We start from the raw sequence: 25,761 nt of genomic DNA on the forward strand, positions 1-25,761 counted from the left end.
GCTAGTCAACAAAGAGGATAAGAGTGGCTACCCCCTGTTTGTTTATGTACCACATTACTGTGGTGTTGTCTGCTTTGATATGCAGGACCCCTTGTTTCTATTGATCTTTGAAAGCCAGCAGGCCCTTTTGCACGGTCATCAGTTCTTTCCAGTTTATGTGCTTGTGTCTGAACTGAGCTTCCCATCTGCCCTAGGATTGAAGGTGTTGGAAATGAGCTCCCCATGCTGTCTCTGAAGCAACTGGTTAAGGTATATGTAGATAAAATTAATTTTTTAATATATGATTTGTTAATGAAAGGGTTGACTGACTCTGGTCTATATGATTATTTTATTGTTGATAATCCAGTCATTCTTGTGATTTGTGAACTCCCCAAAATTCACAAAGTCTCTGTTAAACCTCCAATGAGACCCACAGTGTCTAGTAGGGAATGGGCTACTGAACCTCTCTCCATTTATGTGGAAAAGACACTCAGACCCATCCTCAACAGTACAGACACAGTTGTAAAAGATACTAAGGATTTTTTGGAACAATTATATAGAATGGGCAAAACATTTTGATACTAAGAACATTATGTTTGTCACATAAGATGTAATGTCTTTATTTACTGTAATCCCCAGTGAATTGGGTATAGAGAGTATTAGGAGTTTCCTTAGCAGCAGAGTAGACTTTGAAGTCAATAAAACTGAATTGATTTGTACTCTTTTAGACCTAATCTTGGAAAATGATCTGTTTATCTTTGATGGCAAGTATTATATATAGAAAACTGGCCTAGCTATGGGCATAGCACGTACCAATAAGTACTCCCTCTTGTAATGGTTCTATGGGAAATTGAAAATGTGTTGAGGAATAATGTGCATCAACGATTCATTTAATTTTATATGTGCTTTGTTGATGACATGTTTTTAGTTTGGGGAGGTACTGAAGGGCAGTTAATTGGTTTTATTGATAAATTACATGCAACTACTAGTTATTTGAGGTTTACTTATAAGTTATCTTGTGATATGATAGATTTCCTAGATGTCAAAATACATAGGACAGATTTAGGTCTGTTGGGTACCAAGATCCATAGGAAGAAAAGAGAAATTCAAGGAAGAACTTTACAAAAAGTACCCTTTTGCACAAGTCCAGCATGCATCCTGGACATGCTAGTAAAAATGTACTTAAGGTTCAGTTTTATAGGGTTATGAGACTTCATGGTGATGATGATGATGAGTTGAAGGTGGCGTCTGAAGAACTTAAAACAAGAAGTTATGTACTCACCATAACGTTCGATGTATGTGGTCCATCTTGCCTACATTCTTACTCACGGGTTCGGAGCAGAGTATCGGCTCCGACTCGGCCAACATTTTATTTTCTAGCACAAAGTCTCTAATTGTCTGGGCTAAACAGGTATCCCATGTTGCACTGCTCCATAGCCCCAGATCTAGTTTGCAGCAATCCACAGTCACACCTCATGCACAACCACAATCCAGGAAGGTAGAACACTATCCAGGGTAGTAAAGAAAAAACAACTAATATTGAAGGGTACTCAAGACTAATTATCGTCTCCAGATCCTCCAGGAAGGGGGCAGGTGGGAGGGTACATAAGAATGTGAGGCGAGATTGACCACATACATCGAACATTATGGTGAGTACATAACTTCTTGATGTTATGTGGTCCAATCTCGCCTACATTCTTACTCACGGGACAGCGTCCCCAGCAACTCTATCCTGGGAGGCTCAAAGGAAGATACTCCTGAGAACTGTGGAACCAAAGGAAGCCCAGCCCCTAGAAGCCACATCTAGTTTGTAATGAGTAATAAAGGTGTGTGGAGAAGCCCACGTGGCCGCAGCACAAATATCATCCAAAGATAGCCTGGCATGGTAAGCCATCAAAGCGGAATCAGCCCTGGTAGAGTGAGCCTTGATGGGGAATGGTAGATTTCTGCCTGCTGATGAATAGATAAAGGAAATACAATCTGAAATCCATCTGGAAATTATAATCTTAGAAATAGGTGAACCTGCTCTACTTTCTGAAAAGGACACAAACAGTTGGTCGGACTTCCAGAGTTGTTTTGTCCTGTGTAAGTAGAATCGTAATTGCCTGTGTATGTCCAACTGATGAAATATAAACTCTGCCTTATTGGAAAATTGAGGAAAGAAAACTGGCAGCTCAATAGACTGATTGAGATTAACAGTAGATGTTACTTTAGGAAGGAAGGACGGATTAGGTCTCAGGGAAACCCTGTCCTTATGAAAGATTAAATATGGGGATTTGATGGACAGAGCTTGAATCTCTGACACCCGTCTGGCTGATGTAATGGCTATTAAGAAGGCAGTCTTCCAGGACAGAAACTTTAATTCACAGTTGGCAGCCGGTTCGAAAGGTGGGGAATTCAGGGCTTTTAAAAGAAAGTTTAGATCCCATGGCATGATAGGTTCTGACACAGGAGGCCGGAGTAACAAGGTGCCCTTCAAAAAGGACTTACAGAGCTTATGGGCCATAAGAGAGGGCTCGTAAGAGGTATGAAAATTAGAAATAGCAGCCAGCTGGACCTTAATGGTAGCAGGAGCAGAACCCTGCCAAAAGAGCATGGATAAAAAATCCAAAACAGCAGGAATTGGGGCTGTGTAAGGGTCCAGTCCCTGGGCATGAGCCCAAATAGAAAACCTTTTCCACTTGCTGGAATAAATCTTCCTGGTGGAAGACTTATGAGAAGAGGATAAAATGTGCACTACCTCAGGTGAAAAACAAAGTCTGACTAACGATGGAAGTTGAGTAGCCAGGCTGTCAAGCTGAGGGTCTGCAGGGAGGGATGGAACTCTCACGACATGTGTGTCAGTAGGTCTGGTACTGGGTCCAGAATCCAAGGACTGTCCACTGCGTATTGATGAAGAAAGGAGAACCAGACTTCGCAAGGCCAGTGTGGGGCAATTAGAATCATCTTGCTTCCCGCGGATATGGCTTTCTGAATCACTCTTGGTAACAGAGGAAACGGAGGGAAAGCATATAGCAGACCGGGGGCCAATTGTGGACTAGAGTGCCCCTGGGTGACTCCCCCTGTGGGGGGATCAGTGTGAAGTAGTTGCTGCACTTGGCATTGAGGGGATTGGCAAAAAGATCGCAGCAAGGCTGACCCCACCTGCTGAAAATCTGTTCTGCAACCCGGCAGTTCAGGGACCACTCGTAAGGCATCAGAATAGCTCTGCTCAGCCTGTCTGCTATCACATTGGCCTTCCCTGGAATGTGCGTTGCCACTAGAAACCATTGGGAAGACACTGCCCATTGCCACACTCGCATGGCCTCTCTGCACAGGGGATAAGATCCGGTTCCCCCTTGCTTGTTTAGGTACCACACAACGGACATGTTGTCCGGGTGAATTGCAATCGTTCCCAGAGGAAGAGAGCTCTGAAGTGCTCGCAACGCCAGTAAATCCGGTCTCATCTCTAAAACACTGATGTGCAGATGTACCTCGTGATCTTGCCACGTGCCTTGGACTGTCCTGCCAAGATAATACCCCCCCACCCCATCTGGGAGGCGTCCGTGGTCACCGTGGCAACAGGTGACATAGGAACAAATGGTTTTCCCTCGTCCAGATTTTTGGAGCATAGCCACCAACGGAGGTCTTGTTTGCACCGATCCGTGAGTAGGATTCAAGTGGGAAAGGGGAAATTCCTGAAAGGACCATTGGGCAAAGAGGAGCCACTGCAGAAGCCTCATGTGTAATCTGGCTAGAGGCACTAACATGATGATGGCTGCCATGGATCCCAGGAGCTGGAGAACCCATCTGGCCTGAACTTTCTTGAGGGGTAACAATGTATGAACCTGACTCTGCAACACTCCTATCCTTTCTTGGGGCAGGAATGCCCGCATTCCAACGGTGTCTAGCTCTGCGCCTATAAATATGACACGCTGTGAGGGCAGCAAGGCAGAATTTCCCCAGTTCAAGGTAATTCCTAGTCATTGACAGAGGGTAATGGTAGCTTCCCTGGCTCGAATGAGAAGATGCCTGGTGGGGGCGGTGAGGAGCCAGTCGTCCAGGTATGGAAATATTTGGAATCCTTGAGGTCTCAGGTGAGCAGTCACCACCGCCAAACACTTGGTGAACACCCTGGGGGCTGTGGTGAGGCCAAAGGGCAGGGCACGAAACTGGAAATGACTGGCTCCCAGCTGGAAGCATAACTGACTCCTGGATGCCCTGTCCTTTTTAATATGGTAGTAAGCATCCTTGAGGTCGATGGAGCACATCCATACTTCTTTTCCCAGCAACGGAAAAATGGACTGGAGGGTGACCATTCGGAACTTGGACTTCAGAACATAGTGATTCAGTCGGCTGAGATCCAGAATGGGTCTCAGGTCCCCTGTTCTTTTCGGAACCAAAAAGAGTCTTGAGTAAGTCCCTAATCCAATTTGGTCTGAGGGGACAGGTTGGATGACTCCTTTTTCCAGCAGCTTTGAAATTTCTAGTGCTGCATGATCCCTTTGACTGGGTGGAACGTCCGGGATTCTCTTGACTGGAGGGGGCTCTGATAAAAAGGGGATGGTATAACCTCCGGTAACTATTCGAAGCACCCATCAATCCTGGGTGATGCTTCCCCAGGCTTCCGGGTACAATGAAATGCGGCCCTCAACTGGCTCTGGAATAGCACAGTCGGGCAACACATCAGGAACGATGGTAGGAAGACCCGCAAAAGGAGTCACGGTCTCCCGAGTTGCAGGGGCCTCCTCTGTCCCTGGAGTGATGTCTTCCAGAATAGCCTCCCCCTCCTCTGTCTCTGAAGGGGGACTCACCTTGAGCTGCAGGGAAAGACTTCTGTGATTTTTTGAACCACATCTTCCCTCCTCTCTGAGCCTTGGGGTAAGGCCTAGAAGGGAGGGAAAAACGGACCCCTATGGCAGACAGGATCTTTCACTCTTGCTCACATCTGGTGAGGGTGTCTTTCACGTTGGTCCCGAAGAGTGAGGACTCATCAAAGGGGGCGTCAGTGAAGGAAGACTTGAAGGCCTCCGCGAAATGACACAGGTGCATCCAGGCTTGCCTCCTGAGGGCTACTCCTGAACTAGCAGCCCTACTCGCCCCTTCGGCTGCATAAGATATGAGCCTCATGGACGAGTTGACAATCGAACCAAGGGTAGACAACTGGGCGTTAACAGTCTGCACTAACACCTCAGGTACGTTACCCGTTAGAGTATCTCCTAACTCCTTAAGGAGATCTCTCTGGAGCCAAGTAAAATGACAAAGGTAATTCAGCAACTGTAAGGTGAAGGTCGCTGATGAAAGGGTACGCTTCCCATACCAGTCCATACTCCTGGACTCCTTGTTAGGAGGATGGACGGAGGAAGAAGACTCGGCTACCTCCTGCTGAGTGGCCGCTGCCACCACCATGGCATCTACAGAAACCCCTTTGGACAGGAACTCCTTCCCCGGGGGAGCTGAAAGAAACTTATTAGGTCGTCTGGGTACCGGTTCCACTGAATTAGGATTCTCTCACATCCTTCGACAAACTAAATCCAGGAGCTCGTCGAAGGGTGGAGACACCCAGGAGGTGGAGGGTTGAGCACCAAAAGCCATGAGGAATACCGACTCCTCCTCAGAGGGGGTCTTGGATGGCCAGTCGCCTCTCTGCCTCAAAATCTCCAGGATGTCGGAGAAAGAGACATCATTGGAGGACGACTTGGGGGACCCCTCTGTCTCCTCGAGATCGATATCAGAAGTGAGAGACTTGTCCTGGGAGTCTATGTGCTTCCTCTTGCACAACTTCTTTCTTGGGGGCTCCTCAGTCACAGACTCCGAGGGGCCCTGAGAAAGTTGGGGACCGCTCATGTGGGTATCCCCAGACCTTTGGGCTCTGCCATCTACTGATAGGGGGACATCAGAGGCTCTAGCCGGGGTGGAAGGGGACGGAATGACTGATCCGGGTGATGTCACTGAAGATCTGGCCAGTGCGCTCCTCATGGCCTCGAAGGCGGGTCCCCCCGAATCCGAGGACCGACCGGCCTCTGAGGCCACGACCAGAGTTGGGGTTCCCCAAGCAGATGCGCCGAGAAGGAGGCGCGGAACCGACAGGAGTCCCGAAGTATCCCCTTCAGCCCCGACAGAGGAAACCAGAGTTCCGAAACCAGAGGACGGAGCCAACATGGTTGGAGCAGACATCGGCACCGATAAACCCTTGAGGGGTATCGGAGCCGGCACAAGAACATCACTCGGAGCTGAGCACTCAGGCTCCGAAGACAAGGAAGTGCTCGGAGGAGGAACCATCGGTACAAGCATCGGGACAGGCTCCGGAGCCGACTGGGTCGGAGCCGAAAATAATTTTGCCAACACTGGCAACTGCAGGAGCCTCTGAACCACCCTATCAACGTCTAAATCAGAAAGCCTGGAGGATTTGGAGGAAAGAGAAGGAGATTGGGATCTCCTGTCTGGAGACCCATGCCTAACACTGGGCGACCGGCACCTAATGGGTTCCAAAAGAAGTGGAGCCGAGGTCGATTCCAGCACAACAGATACTTCCTGCAGCCCCGAGGACAGAGGAGCCAAGGGGGTAGAATCCACTTTAGAAGTCTTCTCCAGAGGCTCCGAGGAGACAGACGGAGCCGGAGATCTCTTCTTCACCTTCAAAGCCTTAGACTGAGTACTCGAGAAAGAGTCTAAAGACTCCTCAAAAGAAGGTTTTAGGAGACCCTTCAGTATAAGTTTGTTTTTCCTTTCCTGTAGCACCCTCGGACTGAAGGCATGACAAAAACTACAGGACTCTTGTAAATGAATTGCCCCTAGGCAGTATACGCAAATGGAATGTCCATCTGTAATGGATATCTTGTAGTTACATTTGGAACATTTCTTAAAACCCGAAGGTTTATGTTCCTTTTGATCCTTAGACATCTTAACAGAGATTTATGCACCAAAATCAAAACACAAGCAACAGGAACCTAGCTGGGAAACAGCAAAGGCAGGAAACTACTGTCACAACAAACAGCCACAGAATCTCTAATTCAAACGGTTCTTTGGGAGTCTACACACACTCTAAAACAAGGGAAAAAAAACTACTCTACACAGAAAAAGAATCAAATAAACTTTACACAAAAAAAGGAGGACTAGGTCCTCTAATTTAAATGGGCCTAGCCCGCCGGAACAGAAGGGATACCTAAAAACACTCACAACAATTTCAGAACAACGAACAAGGAAAAATAGCTATTAAAATAGCTTTTGTTTGAAAAACCACAATTTTCTGAGAGAAAAAGAAGTTTTAAAGGTACTTAGCCACAGCCAAGCAAGACCACGTCCTAGCTACATGAGTGGCAAATGAGATCTGGGGCTATGGAGCAGTGCAACATGGGATACCTGTTTAGCCCAGCCAATTAGAGACTTTGTGCTAGAAAATAAATAGTTGGCAGAGTCGGAGCCGATACTCGGCTCCAAACCCGTGAGTAAGAATGTAGGCGAGATTGGACCACATAACATCTTACTTTTTGAGAGGGATTATAACAACCTGGAAATTGATCAGTGTATAGCTGAAGTACTTATAACTAGGCAGGATAAAGGGAGACCATATTTTTCAAATCCCATTATCTAGGAACAACCTAGGATGAGAGGTCCACTTAGAAATAAACTGAATTTAACTTCTTCTAATTACATTAGCATCGTATGTGATATTATCAATAAGCATTGGTCTGACTGGTCTGTACTTTTAGCAAATCCTCAAGTTAAAAAAAGCAGTGGAAAATAAACCTAGGTTTATTTTTAGGAATAGTCTGTCTTTAAAAAGACAGTTATGCTATAAAAGAATGAATGAATCTCACTACATGTGCTCCAACTGGAAAGGTACTTTCAGATGTAATTCTTGTTCTGCATGTAATTATATTTTTACATGCACTTCCTACCTTCAAATGTACTGGGACTGAAACAGTCTTGGATATTTTTGCTAACTAGAACAAAAAAAATATAGTGTATTACACTGGGTGCATGATGTGTGAAGCGTTCTATATTGGCAAGACTAATCGTCCCTTTAAAGATGGGATACTTGAGCATCGTAGTGATATTTTGAAATGAATGGAAACTAGTGCTGAGGCTAGGCATGTACGTGATCAGTGTACAGAACATACCTTTAAGTGAGAACATCAGGAACGGAGATATCAAAAACAAGACTGAAAGTGCTGAAAAGAAGTGGATTTTACTTCTGAAAGCATTTTTAGAACCAGGTTTGAATGAAAAAGTGTCTCTCAAACCTGCTCTGAAATCATGCCTACTGAAACACTAGTAGGGGCTTGGTGTATACAAAATATTTTGATAGGCAGGATCAAGAAACCTTTTTGTAATGCTCACTATGACATCAAGTTAGGGGCTTGGCATTTTTGAATGATTTGTTTGATCAAGTGTGTAAAAGGTGTTCTAAAATAAATGAAATATGTGTTATGTTTTAATCACATGATTTTATTCTTATTTTAGACTGGTTTTGATGTTTTTTTAAAAAATGTTACTGTTTTGTGTTTAAACTGGTCTGATGAAGCAGTATTATTAACTGGGAAAGTGCTCACCATTTGTTATCTTGTCATTAAAGCAGTCTTCTTTTGAAGATTGTGGCAGTTTTGGAGTTCTTATTTTAAAGTTTGCATGTTGCTTGCTGTACTCCTGACTATTACTCAGTGGTCTGTGTTTTTTTTTTTTTTTTGCATCTTTGGCTAAAGTTTGGCCCTGAGGGATGAACTCCACCATGCAAATTCCTCTTTGAGGCAAGGGATCAGTGGAATTCCTGTCTCCAGTAACTGAGTGCTGGCACCACAGATACTTGAGGTACCCCTGGAGCTTCCTCATGTGTAGCCTGGCCAGAGGGATCATGAGGATACAAGCTGCCATGTAGCCTAATGCTCTCAGAAATTCCCTGGCTGACCGGTATTGTCTCTGTATAATGTTTTGGAAATACTGAGTCAAAAAGGAGACCTTTTCTGGAGGAAAGAAGGCCTTTTGAAAGGAGGAATCCAGAAGAGCCCCCAGGAAAACTATCCTGATGGAAGGGTCTGTGTTGGATTTGCGAAGATTTATGTGAACCCCAAAGAGGTGAAGAGGGTCTAAGTGAAGGCCAGATCTTTGAGGAGCTCTGACTGCCTTGTGGCTTGAATGAGGTAGTCGTCCAGGTAGGGGCAAATCTGGATTCCTCTTGTTCTGCAGAAGGCAATCACAAAGGCTAAACACTTTGTGAAGACCCTAGGAGCAGTAGACAAGCCAGAGAGCAGTGCAGTGAATTGAAAGTGACTGGTACCTGCCTGAAGCAAAGAAAACGTCTGCAAGATTCTTCTACAGAAATGTACAAGTAAGCAACTTTTAGGTCTAAGGTGAACATTAAGGCCTAAGGGGCTATCATAGGAAGACGTTCTTGAAGAGTCAACATTTTGAACTTTGGTACCAGCAGGGACTTATTCAGGGTGGGCAGGTTTAGGATAGGGCACCAAGATCCTTCCTTTGTGGGAACCAGGAATAACCTTTAGTAGAATCCTTTCCCTAGCTGATGATCGGATATTGGTTCCACTGAGCCCTGTGAGCATAGGTTTTGTATCTAAGAAAGGGCCTCCACTCTTTGATATTGTGGAACATCTGGGTAAACTGAGCATCTTAATGGCGCTTTGAAAGTGAGCCTGTAACCATCTGAGATAACCCTCAGAACCCACTTGTCTGAAGTAATGAGGGACCAGTTTTCTTTGAACAGGGGTGGCCTTTCCTTCTAGTTTTCCTCCTATCATTTCTGGGGAGGAGGGTATGGCGGGAAGGGTAAAGAAAGGGTCATTGCTACTCTCTGCTAGGGCCTTGTGGCCTAGAAATCCCCTGCCTGGGGGTTCCTGAGGACCACTGCCTGGGCCTTTGTGATTGCTGTTGCCTCTGAGGCCTTTTCCTCCAAGGTTTCCTCTTGACGCCTTTTGATTGACAGGGAAAAGACTAGTGTTTAGTGGGAAAATTCCTACTAAACCTAGGAGGGTGAACTTGGAGGAAGTCACTTACAGTTTTAGCACAGCCTCAGCCTTTGTCCCAAAAAGGAAGCCCTTATCCAGGGGTGCATTTAGAAGTTTGGATTTAACATGGTCTGGTAGAGTCTATACATAGCCGGCCTTAGGCATAGGCCAACTAGGCAGCTGCCTAGGGTGCCGCTGTAGCAGGGGCACTTTTCCAGTATTTATTTGGTGTAGGTAGACAGAATGGGGGCACCAGGTGGTGTGGGGGGGGGGGCGCGCCATGGAGCCCTTTTGCCTAGGGCAACAGTTGACCTAAGGCCGCTCCTGAGTCTATACCCTAAGCCAGATGCAGCTGCTTGGCTAGAGGCCTCCATAGCATCATAACCACAATATAAAGAGTGTCTAGCCACTTGGGAGATGGAATGGCAAAGGTCCAACAATTCCTTGTAAATATTCCTGTCCTCCAGGGAGGACATCTTTTGTTTTATTTTATCTGAAATACTTTGTTGGTATTTTATCATATGAAACTGGCACTTAAGGGCTCTCATGGATAGGGTGATTGAAGTGTAGACTTTTTTACCAAACCTATCAAGGGCCCTTCTGCTCTCCTTGTCACTAGGTAAAGGGTTCTTAGAAGAGATGATCTTTATTCCCTTGGGACCTAGAGTGACACCCTCTAGGTCAGCAGAGGGGATTCCGGAGAGGTATTTATGTGAATCCAGCACCCTGCAAAACCTGTTTCTTCTGGAGGTAGAAAGTATGGGCATCCTCTGCCACTTCCAATAAAGGATGAATAGCCAAGTTTTTGTTCTGGGAAGTCAAGGAAAGTACAGTTGTGTACACTTACCATAAATGTAGATGTTCAAGTGTATTCACTGTTGCAGTCATTACATTTGGGTAATCTGCTGGCAGGTTACCCTCAGTCGGCCTGAATATCAAAGTCTTGGGTCCTGTGTCAGTCGCTATCGCCTCTTCCATGACGTCAGGTCGTCAGGGGTATAAAACAGGCAGCCGATGCCATTTTCTTTAGTTTTTCTTGCCCCTCAAATGGGGAGAAAAAAAAAAAAATATATATATATATATATATATATATATGGATTCCATACACTAGATCGAAGGTTCACTATTTCAAAATAGTGTATGGAATGCACACTGCAGCGGAAGTGCACTTAATCGAAAGTGCACTTACGCGAAGTTCAGTACAACGAACGGACGTTGTACTGAACTTCCATGCAGTACTCATGGGCCTTAGGGTTAGGGCACGAATTATGGTAAGGAGATAGCCCATAGGGCTATCTCCTTACCATGACCCATGCCCTAACCCTAAGGTCCGTGACGACTGCAGCGCAGTGAAGGACATAGCAATGTCCTCCACTATGGTGCGATAGTCACGAACCTTAGGGTTAGGGCATGGGTTAGGGTACAGGGATAGCTTTACTAACTATCCCCTTACCCTAACCTGTGCCCTAACCCTAAGGTTCATGAGTATCGCACCATAGTGGAGGACATAGCTTGTTTTCTGATGTCCTCCACTGTGCTGCGGTACTTTCGGTGAAGTGCACTTTCGCGGAAGTTCACTTTCGTTAAAGTGAACTTTCACGTAAGTGAGGCTTCCTATTACAAATTCGAAGTTGTGAACTTTCGTTCTTGTAATAGGAATCCATATATATATATATATATATATATATATATATATATATATATACACATATATATAAAACTATATATACATGCAATTGTCACAACATAAACTTTACCTTCCTCTAAAAGCAAATACACCACAAAGTCTGTAGAATATAGTGAAGGAAAGAGAAGCTGTAGAATAAAGGGGGATGGTGGGTGGGTAACCCAGACTGCAATAGTGAATACACTCGAACATTTACATTTATGGTAAGTGTACACAACTGTACTATGTTCTTTGTGTTTCACTGTTGCAGTCATTACATTTGGGTAGAATCCCAAAGCTATGGATGGGAGGCTGGAACTAAATAGCATTAGAAGTGGCTATAAGGCCCTGCAGAACTGCAGTGGCAAAGTCTGCCCTGGACTTAGAGAAGAGAGGCAAATGATAATGCTTTGTAAAAGTATGAACAGAACTCCAAGTAGCAGCTTCTAGAGTGTCTTTGGTTGGCACCCCTCTGAGAAAAGCTGCTGATGTAGATGCAGCCCTGGTGGAATGTGACCTAATGCCCTTGGGCACCGGTTTACCATGATGCAAATAGCAGAAACGAATGCAGTGGCTTATCCACTTTGAAATAGTCTGCTTTGAAATAGCCTTTCCCTCTGATCCTGCAGCAAATGCCACCAGTAGCTGCTCAGACTTTCTTAGAGATTTGGTCCTGTTTAAGCAGAATCTTAGTTGTCTGTGTACGTCCAAGGAATCTAGAATTCACTCCTCCTTGTTCTGTGGATTTGGGTAAAAAGTTGGCAGGTGAATAGTTTGGTTAAGAGCCACACTGGATACCACCTTAGGCATAAAGGAAGGATTGGTCCTGAGGGACACCCTGTCTGTGTAAAATATAATAAAAGGCTCCACAGCCATGAGGGCCTGTAGTTCTGAAACCCTTCTTGCTGAAGTGATTGCCAGAAGGAAAGCTGTTTTCCAAGATAAAAACTTTACATCTGCAGTAGCAGCTGGTTCAAATGGAGGCAGGGTGAGCTTTTCCAACACAAAATTGAGGTCCCATGCAGGAATTGGTGATGATCTGGGAGGCCTTAAATTTTTGGCCCCTCTAAGATACTGTTTTAGCAGAGGATGAGAAAAGATGGGCGGCTCTGTGTTGTAATGAGCCGACATGGCAGAGGCATGGATTTTTATTGATGAAAAAGATAGGCCCTTGTCAAGCATCTCAGTCAAGTATTGTAAAATCTGAGGAATATTTGGCTTTTCTGTGTCAGTTCCTTGTGCTTGGTTCCATGCACAGAATATCTTCCATTTATCAGCATAAGATTTTCTAGTACTGGGCCTTCTGGCTTCCAAAATGACATCTATCACAAATTTACTGAGAGGTGTTGTTTGAATAACTACATGATCAGCCATGCTGCCAGGTTCAGAGTTTGAAGCTGATTGTGCAGAATTTGATTGTTCTGCTGAGACGGTATTTGAGGCAAGTACCAAGGAGGGAGTTGAGACATATTCCTTAGAATTGGGTACCAGTGCTGGCGAGGCCAGTCCGGGGCAATTAGAATCATTTTTGGTTTTTCCTGTCTGACCTTTAGTAGGACCTTGGGAAGAAGAGGCAGAGGAGGAAAGGTGTAGACTGATAGGTTTTTCCAACTGAAGGATAGGGCATCCACTTCCCATGCTTGTCTGTGATAAGTCCTTGGGCACAATTTGTCCAGTTGATAATTCTGGGGAGAAGCAAATAGATCTATGCCCAGGCTCCCCCATTTCTCTGTTATCATGCTGTTCTGTTTCAATAATCCCATAACATGCTGTTGATATTTAAGCATATGAAATTGGCAGTTTAACGCCCTAATTGCCAAGGTTGCAGACATATAAACCTACTTTCCCCATCTATCCAGCACCCTGGAATCTCTATCAGAGGGGGTAGGATTCTTAGCTGTTGAGGCCTTTACACCCTTGGGACCCTGTGAGATAGTTTCAGCGTCAGCAGCATGGTTTTTGAATAAAAATTTGTGTGAGTCAGGAACCCTGTAACATCTGTCTGGCTTGCTAGATAGGGAATCTGGAGTCATGCTCGATTCCGAAAACACATTATCAACAATGTCTAATACAGGAGGTATGGCCAAAGGCCTTTGCTGAGGAAGAAGGAAATCCCTAAGCCTCTTTTTTGATTCTGAGAAATCTTGACTCTCCCAATAAAAATGTTTCCTCAAAGTATGCAGGGTTTCTCCAAAGGAATAATCTTCAGGAGGAGATGCAGATGGGATGGATTCCTCTGCATCTGAATCCTCATAGGTGGTATAGAAAATTTCTGATCAGAAGAGGAATTAGAAGAAATAGAAACCTGATTTGAAGATTCATAATCAGTGTCTTGCCTAGGCCTCTTATCGGGTGGGGGGTTGGGAACTCCTGATCAAGGTAATTAAGTCTTCAGCCATTTTGATCATCTGCTTTTTGGGCATAGAGGCCTGAACATGTGTCATTTTTTTAGCCTTAGAAGTTGCTTTTGTCTTTGTTTTTGAAGCTGGCGTCGGTTTTATATAGAAATGCTGAGGCCTGAAGACACCCTCAGGAGCCAGTGCTTGCTCAGTAGCTCCGGATCCATCAGAGGGAGAGACATCTGCGGGTACAATACTTTGAGAATCTCGTGGCGTGCAGGACTCCACATGGGTCTTGGTAGAGGCCTGTGACTCGAAAGTAGCGGGTATCAGGGGCTGCGAAAGTGCCTCACTGAGTACCGGCGAACTGGCGACTGGCTTAGGAGAAGCTTCGTCGTCGGTTTTGGACCTTGACGGTCTGTCTCTATCCTTTTCTTTGCATTTTTTTGTGAACTCCGGTAGTCGGATTGCTATCCGATGACATTTCAGGGTAGTTAAATCTGTTTCCAAAATATTCTGAAGCAAAGATATACAGACGCTTAATAGTGCATTGGTTAAATCTAGCACAAAACCGACAGCAAGGCACATTATGATCTGGGAATAGGCAAGGAATACAGTACAAATGAAAATCCTTATGAGGTATTTGCTTCCCACAAGTAATGCAATTATTAACTTTTACTGACATCGGTATGGAGCAAGAAAAAGTTTCCCCAATGGGGTACTTAGCTTTAATTGAAGACTTCGGTTCTGAAACTTGAATTCGAAAATTTCAGGAGTCGGCCGACCAGCACTTGCCAACTGCTTCTGCGAACTGCACGGCAAGAAAGACTAAAGAAAATGGCGTTGGCTGCCTGTTTTATACCCCTGACGACCTGACGTCATGGAAGAGGAGACAGCAACTGATGCAGGACCCAAGACTTTGATATTCAGGCTGACTGAGGGCAACTTACCAGCAGATTACCCAAATGTAATGACTACAACAGTGAAACACGAAGAACATCTCCCTAACCCTCTTTTTAGATTGTGGGGTATTCCTGTGCCACCCACTGGAAATGTTCCTTCATGGTATGGAGCGTTTCCCCAAAGGATACGTCTTCAGGAGGAGAAGCTGAAGGCAGGTTCTCCTCTGAATCTGATTCTTCATAGAAGTAAGAAAGGCTTCCTCCTCAAAGACAGACCCCCTCCTGTTCAGAATCCTCACCTAAATCAGGAGGTTCAGAAAAAACTTCTGGGGAGGGATCCCTCTTCCTTTTTCCTGGGGAAGACTGCAAAGGGGATTGCCCAGCTCTGATTAAAGAGATGAGGTCCTCAGCTAACCTGACCACATCTTGGTGGGAGACGGTAAGCCTAGGCATAGGACCTGAGGTAGAACCTTTCTTAGGAAAAGCTTTAGCCTTGGGCCTAAGTACGTCTGCCATCTGGACACCAGTCTCTTTGTAAGGAAAAACTGATGCAGGCTGACACCTCAAAGAAACATCACCAGTGCAAGATAGCTTGTCAGAAGCAGAGGTCTGCTGAGTGACTCTGGTCCCAAATGAACTGAAACCCAAGGCCTGTGTAGAAGGGTAAGGAACCTGACAGCATGTCAGACTCCATATAGGTCGGCCACCACCTATGTCACAGAAGAGGGTTGCAAAAGCACCTCACCTTCCTCAGCAACAACGAGCCCTGGGGGACTGGCCGACGGTGAATGGTAGTCATCGGAAGCCCTAAGCTTGGGTATTTTTCCATGTCTTTCTTAAGCTTAGGGGGCTCAACCTCAGGATGACTGGTGGATGCTATCGAACGATGCGAGGAAGACTGCAGACTAAGAACCCTAGCTAAGATTTCATCCCTACACCTAATAGTCCCAGAGCTGAAACGGGTGCAAAAATGACAACTAGGGACGTTGTGATCCGGGCCTAGACAGGTAACACACAAAGTATGAAAGTCTCAGTGTGGGATTTGCTTACCATAGAGAAGACAACTGTTAACCTTATCTGGCATGAGTTAAATCAAGAAAAAGAGTTCCTCCAATGGGGAACTTAGCTTTAAGAGACTTCTCACTGGACTGATGCACTGAAACACTGCTTCGGGCTCTGACGGCAAGAAAGACTGCTGTCATGGTGGCTGGCTCCTCCTTATATCCAAGTGTACAACCTTGGGAGGAGGGAGCTTTTTATTCTGGTAGTCGGGCTGGCCAAGGGCTTCCACAGGAAATCACGCAAGTCAGGACTGCAACAGTGAAACACAAAGAACATCCAAAGGAACATCCACAGTAAGTGGATCCAGGTTACGAGAGAGACAACAAACAAAAAACCTCTTCCATTTGGACAAGTAGGATTTCATAGTGTTGGGTCTCCTAGCTTCCTGCAGAACCCTGAGCACACCCTCAGGAAAAAAAGGTGTCTATGTGGAATCAAAATCCTACCACCTACAGTGTCAGCTGAAGAGTGGAAAGGTGGGGATGAATGAGAGATCCCTTGTCTTGTGTGAGTAGGTCCACCCTGTGAGGTAACTTGTGATGATTGCCCTTGGCTAAATGCAGAAGAGAGAACCAATGCTGTCTTGGCCAAAAGGGAGTCACCAACAAAGTTTTGGGAGCATTCTGTTGAATTTTGAACAGGACTCCTGGAATAAGAGAAAGGGGAGGGAATGCATAAAGAAACATCCCCTTCCAAGAAAAAGAGAGGGTGTCCACCTTTCAAACCACAGAACCTGGGACTCTGGCACAAAGTTTTCTGTTCAGCGGGGAGGCAAATATATCTACTTGAGGAGTACCCCAATGCTGGACAATGTCCAGAAACCCATCCCTGTGAAGCATCCATTTGTGGAATTGAGTTAAGAACCTACTTAAGAGGGTCTGCCACAATATTTGACCTTGGGGTATGTAAACTGCCCAGACAGTCACTTGATAATGGACAGCAAGATCCATACCAGGAGTGCCAACTACCAAAGAAGGTAAGATCTTGTTCCCCCATTTCTTTACGTACTACATCATTGTGGTATTGTCTGTAAATACCTTGAGAGGTCTTGGAGAAAACAGAGGATGAAAAGCCTGAAGAGCCAGCAGAAGAGCTCTCACCTGTTTGACACTGATGTGCTCCTTCTGTTGAAGAGGAGACCAGACCTCCTGAACCTTTAGGTAGCCAAAAGCTGTTCGCCATCCCACATGTGAAGTGTCTGTGATCAGTTCCTGAGAGGGAAGAGTGGAATGAACAGGGAGCTCTGTATTTAAAGACAACTGCTGGATTCACCACTGAAGTTCCTTCTTGAGACAAGGTAGAAGAGGAACTACAAACTCTGCATGAGCATGTTGAAGCCAAACTTGACTTCAGAAACAAAAAACAGTCTGGAAGAAGAAACGAACACCTGAAATGGCAATAGCGTAGAAAAATCCTTTATTTCCGCTTTCGTCAACAGACTTCATCAGAATAACACCAAACTAAAACACATCAGATATATATATACTCTATAAAGTATCACATTAACCAATTAATCAATCAACATATATAAAAAATATATATACAACTATAAAAAATATATATAAAATTACAATAAAATTGATGTTATCAATTAAATAAAGAAAGGGAACCAAGTGCTTTTTTGTCAATACTTAAAGGGGCCCCTTTTAAAAAACATTTAATATTAATGGTCTCATTTAAACCGGGTGGTTTATCAGCCTTTAACTTCACCTTTACGAATAGTTACGTTCATTATTCTAGCGCACATCCTAAACACATGATTAGTAACATCCCCAAGGGACAAGTCATCAGAGCTTGTCGGATGACCTCAGATGAAACTGATCTTTGTTTAGAGATTGAGTTTATGAAAAACTTATTTCTTCAGAGAGGGTATCCTTTAGAGTTATTGAATAAAATTATAAGCGAAGTGTTAGGTAAACGAGAACAACATTATCCAGCTTTGTTGAATACCCCGAGCCCTGGTTCCCTAAATATTCCAAGTAACAAAAATATTAATTTTGAAAAATTTGACAATGTTGTTTGTTCTTTAGAGATGAGCACGGATGGAGAGCGTATTAAAAGAATTCTCATGAATAATTGGAGAATTATTGAAGGCAATTCAGATATTTTTCGGATTTTGGGCAACAAACCAAATTTTGTTTACAGGAATTTATTTAACATCAAGAAAGCTTTAGAACTTAGTCATGATACATTGAACAATTCGAATAAATATGCTAAGGGTATGTTTACATGTAACAATTGTAATATGTGTAGGTTTGTTGCCACAGGTCCTAATGTAGTTGTAGACTCTTATCAGCGGACCATTATGGTGCCAGAACATGTCAATTGTCGTACTGAGGGGGTGGTGTACGTTGCCAACTGTTGTTCCTGTTCTGGGTTTTATGTCGGTATGACTACCCGTAGTCTAAATGTTCGCATTCGTGAGCACATTTATAACATCAAAAGTAAAGATGTCAACAGTGTTTTATTTAGACATTCTACTACTTGTAATAACTTCAAAAAATTTGTTTTTTCAGTAGTGGAGGTAGTCAAAACCGATCTTAGGGGTGGTGATTATAAAAATTATGTAGAGCAAAGGGAAACACTGTGGCAGGTGAAGTTATAGGCTGATAAACCACCCGGTTTAAATGAGACCATTAATATTAAATGTTTTTTAAAAGGGGCCCCTTTAAGTATTGACAAAAAAGCACTTGGTTCCCTTTCTTTATTTAATTGATAACATCAATTTTATTGTAATTTTATATATATTTTTTATAGTTGTATATATATTTTTTATATATGTTGATTGATTAATTGGTTAATGTGATACTTTATAGAGTATATATATATCTGATGTGTTTTAGTTTGGTGTTATTCTGATGAAGTCTGTTGACGAAAGCAGAAATAAAGGATTTTTCTACGCTATTGCCATTTCAGGTGTTCGTTTCTTCTTCCAGACTGTTTTTTGGATTTGGTTTTTGGCTTTTTTACTTGTTGACTTCAGAAACCACTGAAACTTTATCATATGGAGTTTGGCCACAGAGAGCATAGGAATGGTGGATGCCATGAAATCCACAGCTCTCAGAAACGCCCTGACTGTAACAGACACCAGAGAAGAAGAGTCTGAAAGAAGGAAACGAGAGTTAAGGCCTTGGGAGGAGCCAGGGATGCCAGAACAGGCACCGCCTGAATCCTGCAACCCAGAAAAACAGTCTTGAGAAGAGTCAGAGAAGACTTTTTGAAGTTTACTGTGAACCCCAGGCTCTGAAGAAGAGAAATAGCAAAATGAAGATTATGCAACAGGTTCTTTGGAGAGGATGCCTGAATCAGCATGTGGTCCAAGTAAGGAAATACCTGGATCCCCTGAAGCCTGCAAAAAGCAATCACAAGAGCGAAGCATTTGGTGAATACCCTTGGGGCAGTAAAAAGACCAAAGGGCAAAGCAGAGAACTGAAAATGTCAGGAAACAACATAGAAACACAAAAACTTCCTGAAAAGGGGATGGATTGAAATATAGAGATGAGCATCCATGAGAGCCAGAGACATCATATAAGCCTGAGAAAGCAAAAGACGGGACAAAGTCTGAAGGGACAACATTTGACAAGTGGGCACCTTCAGAAAAATGTTTAGATGAGAGATGTCTAGAATAAGTCTCCAAGTACTCTCTTTTCTGGGTACTAGAAACATCATGGAGTAAAACCCCCTCCCCATTTGGGACACAGGCGCCTTTTGAATAGTACCTTGAATCAAAAGGTCTCGAAGTACCTCTGGGAAAAGGGGGAGTTGTTTGTTCCAGAGGAGGCTGAGGAATGCCCATAAAAGGGGAACAGGATTTCCACATCATGAAATACCCCTGGCAAATAATAGACAGAACCCATGATTCCTGAGTAATCTGAAGCCAAGCTGGGGGGGGGGGGGCATGACTGGGTAGAGATGGATAGTCAGAACCTGGTTTACCTGGAAAGGAAGACTTCTGAGGCATTGAAGTCTGAATAGCATTAGCAGAAGAGCCCGCTTGTCACCCTTTTTACCCTTAGGAGGAGGGCGAGATTGTTGTAGGAACAAGAGACACAAACACATTTGAGGTCCAATAAAGCCTTCCCCTTATCCTGAAGAGACTTAAACAAATCAGCAGCAACTTCCCCAAACAAGTGTTAATTATCAATAGGGGCATTCATCAACTTAGCCTTGGTATCATCAGGCAATGGTTGAAGCTGAAGCCAAGAATACCTCCTCATCACTGACCAAAAAGCAGCAGCCCTAGAAACATGTGCAGCATCATAACTACACTTGATGGAATGACGAGCCACCTGGGAGGAAATCTCTAACAGGGAAACAGCAGAAGTTTTGCCCTCAGAGTCTGGAAGATCAGAAATAACCTCATAAGCCTGAGATAGGAGAGCCAACACATACCTGGACATATGAGTCTGATAATTAACAACCCTACAAACAAAGGCAGCCGAGGTGTAAACCGTCTTACTTCGCCTTTTCCATGGTTCTGCTGTCTTTATGAAAGGACAGTAACTTGGGCGAAGGAAGCAACGGAGAGGTTTTGTCAGAAGCTATAGACACCACTGATGGGTCAGCAGCAGGACACTTGTACAAAACCTACAGTCCTCAGGCACCCTATAAAACCTATTATACTTCTTAGGAATAGGGGGCAAAGAATCAGAAGCTTTAGAGACATTGGAAAATGCATCCAACAAAGCAGACAAAACAGGAGGAATAGCAAAAGGTTTAGGGGATTCCATCTGCAGCAACTCATAGCACCTCTTATGAATCTCAGAGACCTAAACACAACCCCATTTAAAAAAACTCCATCATCCTGGAGATAGTGTCCCCAAAGGAAATCTCTTCAAAGGGAGTATCAGGACTGGTAGATTCCTTTTCCTCTGACCCGCAGTCCAAAGGAGAAGGAATTTGAGAAGAGTAAGCAAGGAATTCCTCATTAGAATCCAACTCCTCCTCAGAGGAATCCTGTCCCTGGGTCTTTTAAGGGGAGTAAAGGACCATGCGTTAAGCAAATGCTGAGTGAAGGCCTGCCACTCACTCTGTGGATCCCTAGTGGTAGGAGAAACATGTTTAGTTTTTTGTTTTTTCTATAATGGGACATCTGCCCTGTAAACCTTAGAAGGCTCTGACCCAGGATGGCATTCAATAACAGTAGTAGGCTTCTTCCTTAACTAAAATCTGAGGAACACCCCCTAGGCCCCTCAGAAATAATCAACTGTGGTTCCACCAAATGCCTGAAATGGACATCTTCAAAGCCTCATCGGATGTGCTGAAAGCTGCATCCCCGCCAGCCTCTAATCCGGTCATAGCAGAGGAATCGGACAACAAAGCCATGTGAACCTCTGGGTTCTCACTCACCATGGGAGAAACATCTGTCAGAGGCTGGACAGCAGAAAATTCTGGTCTTGGTTTCTTACCCACCTTCTTCTCTGACTGCTGACCCTCGGGGCAGGAAGTTCTTTCCATAGCATCCTTGGGAAGAAGCTTAAATTGCAGATTCCCCAAATACAATTTTAAGGAAGAAAGCCTACTGTGCAGAGTTTTTGGTACTAAACTCTGACAAACAGAACAGGACATGTGGTCGTGAAAGGCACATAGGCAAAATAAACATTGTTTGTGGTGGTCTTTATGGGGAATCTATCCCCCACACTGGCATTTACCATTCTTGGATGACATGAAACTCTGGAATTAATCAAAAGATAAGAAAAAACGAAACCTCAATGGGGCACTTATCTGCAACGGTTCGGAAACCAGCAACGGGATGTAGGCATTCAGACCGACAACTGAGAGATGGCATTCAGACTAGCGACAAAGACGTTTTGAGTATGATATATCTGGACATCACCTTTATGCCCTACACTATGTGAGAAGCATATGCGTGACATACTGCATACCTTAAAGCAACCTAAGGCTTTTGAATAGTGTCGGGATGTCGGGCTGCCCTAGGCAGGGAATCCCAGATGTTAAGAATATTGCAACAATGAATGGAAGGACATCTGTCTCATTCAAAATCATTCTTTGTAACCATCTTTGAGAGAAAAGCAGGATCCATTTGGATTGACACCATAGCTTTACTTAAAAACAAATACAGAAGTACCAAAGATAGGGCCTGCAATTCTGACACATGCTTTGTAAAGGTAACAGCCAACAAGAATAAGGTTTTCCAAAACATCTTCAAGTCAACCATAGCCGATGGCTCAAATGGAGGTGCGGCAAGCACTTAAAGCATAAAAGGTAATTCCCATGGCAAAACAGGATCCCAAACTGGAGGCAGCAGCAAAGAAGTTCCCTCAAGAAAGACCTTTGAAATATTTAGAGCATCCAATGACATATTATCTCTGCCAATGTGAAAGTTGGAAACAGTTGCCAAATGTACGTTAACAGTAGAGTAAATAGATCCCGAGTGAATCAAATCAGCGAGAAAGTCCAAAATCACCTCCAAAGGAGCTGAGAAAGAGTGCAAACCTTTAGAGTTTGCTCAAAACGCAAAACACTTCCACTTACTAGCATATACTTTATGAGCAGACACCTTCTGAGATGAGGACAAAATATCCATAACTCTGTCTAAAAGGTTATGATCTTTGGCCATCAGGGGAATTGAAGAATCCATGTAGTTGACATGAGCAACTGAAGGTCAGGTGGGCACAAAGCCCACCAGGTTTGAAATCAGTTCTGGAATAGAATCCAGCATCCAAGGAGGGTACCTCAGAAGAGACCAAAGAAACAAACCACACCTGACAAGGCCAAAAAGGAACAATGAAGATCACAGTCCCTCTGCAACAGGCAACTCTCTGGAGAAATGTTTATTATCAAAGGGGTCAGAGAATATGCATACAGGAGACCCAGGGGCTAAGCATACAGAAGTGTGATCCTGGGAAACTGGCTCTAAGGGGAAAACTAAGCCATAACAGCAGCTGCACTTGGTGTTAAATGGGGAAGCAAACAAGTCCCAACACGTTGTGCCTTAGCGTCAAAAAATCTGAGCTGCAACTCAGATTCAGGGACCACTTGTGATGAAAAAGAATGTTCCTGCTTAGGCTGCCTGATTAAATGTTGAATTTCCCCAGGATATTTGCTGCAATCAGAAACCACTGAGATGAAATTTCCCACTGCCTAACCCACACAGCCTCCTGACAAAGGGAGTAAGAATGGGTTCCTCTCTGCTTGTTTATATAACGGAAGACAAACACATTGTCCATCTGAACTAAAATCATACCCTTGGGAAGACTGTCCTGATAGGCCTGCAATGCAAGGACGACTGCTCTCATCTCCAAGACACTGATGTGAAGACTGGAATTAGTCATGGACCTGGCCCCTTGAACAGTCTTCCCTTCAAAATGCCTCCCCATCCTAAGAGAGAGGCATTTGTTGTGACCTTACCCAGCAGGGGGGGGGAGACTGTCTCCTGGTGGACACCAGAGGAGACTCCAATCACCATCTGATCTGATCTTGACACACATTCATCAACATGATGAAAAACTCCATTGGATGACTCAAGTAAGACCACTGCACCGCAAGTGCCCACTGCAGAGCCCTCATGTGGTAACTTGCCAGTGGAACTAAGCAGATGGTGGCCATGTATTCCAAGAGCTTGAGAAAAAGAGATGCTGAAAGGTTTCTGTAAGACAGCAAGGTAATGGCTTGGCAACAAAGGAGGATTACTCTGAAAGCACAGAAACCCCTTGGATTGCCTCACTATCTTTATACGACTGTAGGCATCCTTGAGGTTGATCAAACACATCCAGTTATCTTTCCTCAAGAAGCAATATGGAGTGCATCATGACCATTAAGAACTTGGTCTGTTTAACAGTGATTCAACTTGCTCAAATCCAAAATTGGCCTGAAGTCATTGTTCTTCAATGGAAATAAAAAGAACCTTGAACAGAACCCAGACCAGGTTGTTGTGGTGAGACCTCTTGGAAGGCTCGATTTGCTAACAGCTTCTGAATTTCAATGGCTGCATCCCTTATCCAGTGGGGTGGCACTTCTGGAAGATGTTTGGGATTTTGTTTTTGGTGTTATCTAAAAATGGAATCTTGTCCAATGGCAGACGACATATTTCCATCCTGCTCACTCCTGGCCAAATTGTCCTTAACCTTAGACCCAAGAATTGAAGAGCTATCATAGGGGCATTAATAAAAGACACCTTGAAGCAGTCTGCAAGATTAAGCAATATCATCCAAGTGCAGTGACACTTGGCAATACCAGCAGCCATGCTAGAAAGCAGATGCATGGACATGTTAGCAATAGACTGCAAGGTGGACAGCTAAGTCTCCTGAGTCTGCTGTGTTTTCTCCACCCTTGACACTACCGAGACAATGTCCCACTGAAGTCTCATCAAGTGAATGAAGTAGTTTAATGCTCTCAGTGTGAACATGGTTAAGGAGTAGGAGCACTTCCCTAACTGGTCCAATGCCAGAGACTAACCTTTGTCAAGCTTTTCAAAAGGGATAGAAAAGAGGAACAGTCACTGGCCAGCCACAGACCCTTGAGGAACAAACGGCCCTCCTCTCATTCACAGCAAAATGCACTTCAGAGAGAAATGATTGTTGCTTAGAAGAGTCTAAGGAAGCACCACACATGTAACATTAATAGATGAAAACAGGGTTATGCTGGTACAGTGGATTTGTGAAAGTGGTGGGGCACAGTTATAAGTTCCAACATTGTATGCATACACACCAAAAGCACTCCAGCATTACACTGTCCTCTGCACACTGTTTGTTGTTGTTTGTTTGAAGTTTCTGATATCTCTTATGTCCACGTGATAACCACTTTGCAAATCCTGCAGTGGATGAAAAGCAAGGAAGTACATATGAAAAGCTCATCAGGAAAAAGAATGGGGACTGGTCACATTCGTCATGTATACGAGTCTCTTGTAAGTCTTTTTGCTATACAAAAGAAGATCATTATTTAACATATTTCAGATGTGACTCCCATAAAAATGGGTACATACTCTCAAATTACATGTGATAGAAGCATCAATAAGGACAAGTCAGGCTGAAAACAGTTCTGTAATAAAGCTTTCATAATTACTTCCCAGGAATATCAGCCTCATAAAGGCAGACACAGCCCTTTATATTACATGTGTTGCAAAACACATTAATAAAGTGTGGTGATAGCCCATAAAAGCAGGCATTTTCAAATGATGTACGTGTAAACCACTCTATCAGAGGGACCTGATGTTGTTATGTTTTGTTAAAAATAAAAAACCTTTTAACTAAGAATGACATTCTACAGGCTGCTGAGCTGGTAAACCTTTTTGGGTCCTTCAAGAATATTAAAATAAGAAACCTCTTACCTTTGGGATTGGCTCCTTGTTTTTCCATCTCCCAAACTGTACTCCAGTCAGGTGCCTTGGACCCATTCACTGCTGTCTGTAACTACTTTTAAATAACTGACCTGTTGAATGTAATTTAAGAGAACAAGAAAACTTGTCCATCTACATACCTAACTGAATAAACTACGTGAAACTATAACAAGGTGTCTTTATTCCTCCCACAGGGAGGGTATCAGATAGAGTCTCCTACATCTGCTAGTTAGTGATTTTATCTCCTTTATACTCTGTTTCTTGTTAGTCCTGTTACCCTGTCGGTGAAAGGTGATACCAGACTTGACTCAAACCTTCTGGATTACCTCTGTTTTTAGCTTTAGTGTATTATGACCCCTAGCTCACTCCACAATAACTAGCACTTGCACTGATTGGGACATGAAAAAAATGAACAAAAATAAAGTCCAATGCTGTAGGAAGCACCCCACTGAAACGAAAGGCAATAAAAATGTTCTTTATTTTCCACAGTTTCACAGAGAAGACACGAAACTGTGGAAAATAAAGAGTGTTTTTATTGCCTTTTATTTTTGTTCATTGGCTATTGCTTTGAAGG

General features: G+C 43.9%; 1 protein-coding gene across 2 annotated transcripts in view; it reads right to left on the reverse strand.

Annotated features, from left to right (window-relative positions):
- DARS2 (aspartyl-tRNA synthetase 2, mitochondrial) overlaps positions 1-25,761 on the reverse strand; it is a 1,354,455-nt gene that overhangs the window by 888,506 nt on the left and 440,188 nt on the right. The gene's annotated exons all lie outside the window — the stretch shown is intronic.

Source organism: Protopterus annectens, chromosome 10.part0 (assembly GCF_019279795.1).
Source record: "Protopterus annectens isolate FY-2018-M chromosome 10.part0, PAN1.0, whole genome shotgun sequence".
NCBI lineage: Eukaryota > Metazoa > Chordata > Ceratodontiformes > Protopteridae > Protopterus > Protopterus annectens.